Below are 2444 nucleotides of genomic sequence, written 5' to 3' on the forward strand. Positions count from 1 at the left end.
TCTTTTCTGATCTTCTGTGTATGTAGGTTTAGTTTAAGTAATGACATATCTTCATTTAGGAATGTATTTTCTGGTCACATTAATGCTGGTGTGGAAAGCAGGAGAGGGAGGTACATTTCTGTTTCAGTATTGTTATGGATTAATAGACTGACACACCTTAGAAGAAGTTGCATCTCTGTGGAACTGTGCATGTGATAAGAGGGGAGAAGAGATTCCCTCTAAGCAAATAGTGAGATGATCCATTCTCTGTTGGATGACTGCATGTCATTCTTCTGAGAATACCACTAAGCACGCAAATGTACCTTCTTTCTTGGTATGATCATGGTGCATTATCATCTCATGAATTATTTTTCCCAATTATGGGCCTCAGAAGCAGAACTGCAAGTTCTGTAGAGTTGGAGACGTGAGATTGTTGATGTATGGGTAGAACACCTTATAATTTCTGTGTGGAACTTCCTTTCTCCGTTTATAGCTCTCTGTGGCTTTTTGACTGAGAGTTTCATGAAAACAGTAATTACAATTTCTCACCATGGATTGGTGGGATTCGGGCTTTGTTTCCAGGAATGTTATGGTTCATGTTTTCTATCTGCAGGCTGTTCTTTTGTGTCTGCAACTTGTGTTGTGTTGCATGACATACTGACTTCCCTTTAAAACCAACGAAGACAGAATGTTATATGTGAGGAAAATTTTATAGAAGCCAAAACTGGGGTTCCCGTAAGTCCTGATCGCATAAAGGCCTTTGATATTGCATTTAGACTTGTGGCTTAATATTTCTAGGAATTTAATGAGCCACAAAGTAGGAAATTTTGCAAGAAATGATGAATTTCCAGATATGAACCCCCCTACAATGTAGTCCAAAGTAAGGCTTATGGGCCTTGGTTGCAGGCTCAGACTTTACTGACTTTTGGGTGTTCTGGGAGTTTATTTTCTTAAGCAGAGATGTGTAAAACTGACTGTACTTTAGAGGAGTCTGGTATTTACCTCACAGGGGCCAGTAACAGCTTTTGGTTTTGTTTATTAATAACCAGAAATGAGTGAGAGATGTGAGGTTCTTGCTTTGCAAGAAGGACCGTGGGGAGACCACTTGCACACAGCCCTACCTACTGCTTACTCCAAGTGGGTAATGAGCATTAAAGAAGACCAAAGAGCATTATTGCATAGCAGCAGTCGCCTCTGATCTCCCTCTGGCAAGCTCTGGAACACTGTAGAGACTGTAGAGTGCTGCTGGTCAATCCCACCTACCTAGGGGTTGTTCTTATGTCTCTCAGGACTACCCAACTATGCATCCCTCTGTGATTTCCTACACAGTACAGGCCTAGAAGTGGCACAACAGAGAATAACCAGTTCCACGTGGGAGAGTGGGAAGTCTTTGATTTGGCTTCTTTGGTTTTACTGCCAAGCATTTTTGTTGTTCTGAATAAAGGCATTGTCTGCGGTTTACTAAAGTCATTAGGCCCAGTCATGAGAGGCGTAGTAGCCCTTTCAAACCAGTGCATCTTACCTAGCTTACATCTTGAGATTTTAGTGACCTTTCACCATCTGTGGGGATGATCATTCTAAGGCAGAATTGTGGCAAAGCACCTGAAGACCACAGAACTGATGTACCTTCCTCAGATGGAGGATCGAGGTTTGGGGTTTTTATATTAATTATTAGAAAATATTAGAAGCTTACTGCTGTTCGTGCTATCCTTAGGCATCTGGGCTGGCCAGTTGATAGGACTATTGTGTAGCAGCTCCCAAAATTAAACCAATACAAAAGTGAAATCAATTCTTATGGCAGGCCTTAGAATCTGGGGTTTCAACCATCAGCACTGAATTTGATTTTCTCCTGGATAAGAGTGAGTGTAATGATTTGCAGTTTCTTTTTTTCTGCAAGGTATGGGCAGTGATACTGCTCTGAGTTCAGGTCCACTGACTATGGGCTTCACATTTCTTCGTCAATTTTAATCACTGTTCTAAATAAGAACTAAACCTTGACTTTTTAAAGTAACATCAAATTTACACTTTTGAATGGGCTCCAGAGACATGGAAAGGAAGATGAAACATTTGCAATTTTGGCATAAACTGATAGAGTGTGGTTGGAAATGACAGGATTTTCTTGTGCAGCTCTGGGCCCTAGATGCACACTAGACTCAGGATTTCGAATCTTTGACTGTGCAAGAGGGAACTTCTTTATTGTTCTGACACACGTATTTGTTTCCTTCTCTGTTTTCATGCAACCTCCAACCTCATGATGTAAGGGTCTGTGGCAATACATAATCCTACCTTAAATGTCCCCTACAGCTACAAAAAAAGCCCTTTTAGGTATGACACGACTGTTGGTGCTGTAACCATTAGGTTTTCCGCTAAACATAAAAAAAGAGGCTCTTCACTTGCTGTTTGCAATCGAGGAGAGAGCCCAGAGGCGGCGCAGCCCCCGAGCCCCGCCCAAAGCCGGGCCCCCT

Source organism: Corvus brachyrhynchos, unplaced genomic scaffold (genome assembly GCF_000691975.1).
Source record: "Corvus brachyrhynchos isolate BGI_N302 unplaced genomic scaffold, ASM69197v1 scaffold545, whole genome shotgun sequence".
NCBI classification, from domain to species: Eukaryota; Metazoa; Chordata; class Aves; order Passeriformes; family Corvidae; genus Corvus; species Corvus brachyrhynchos.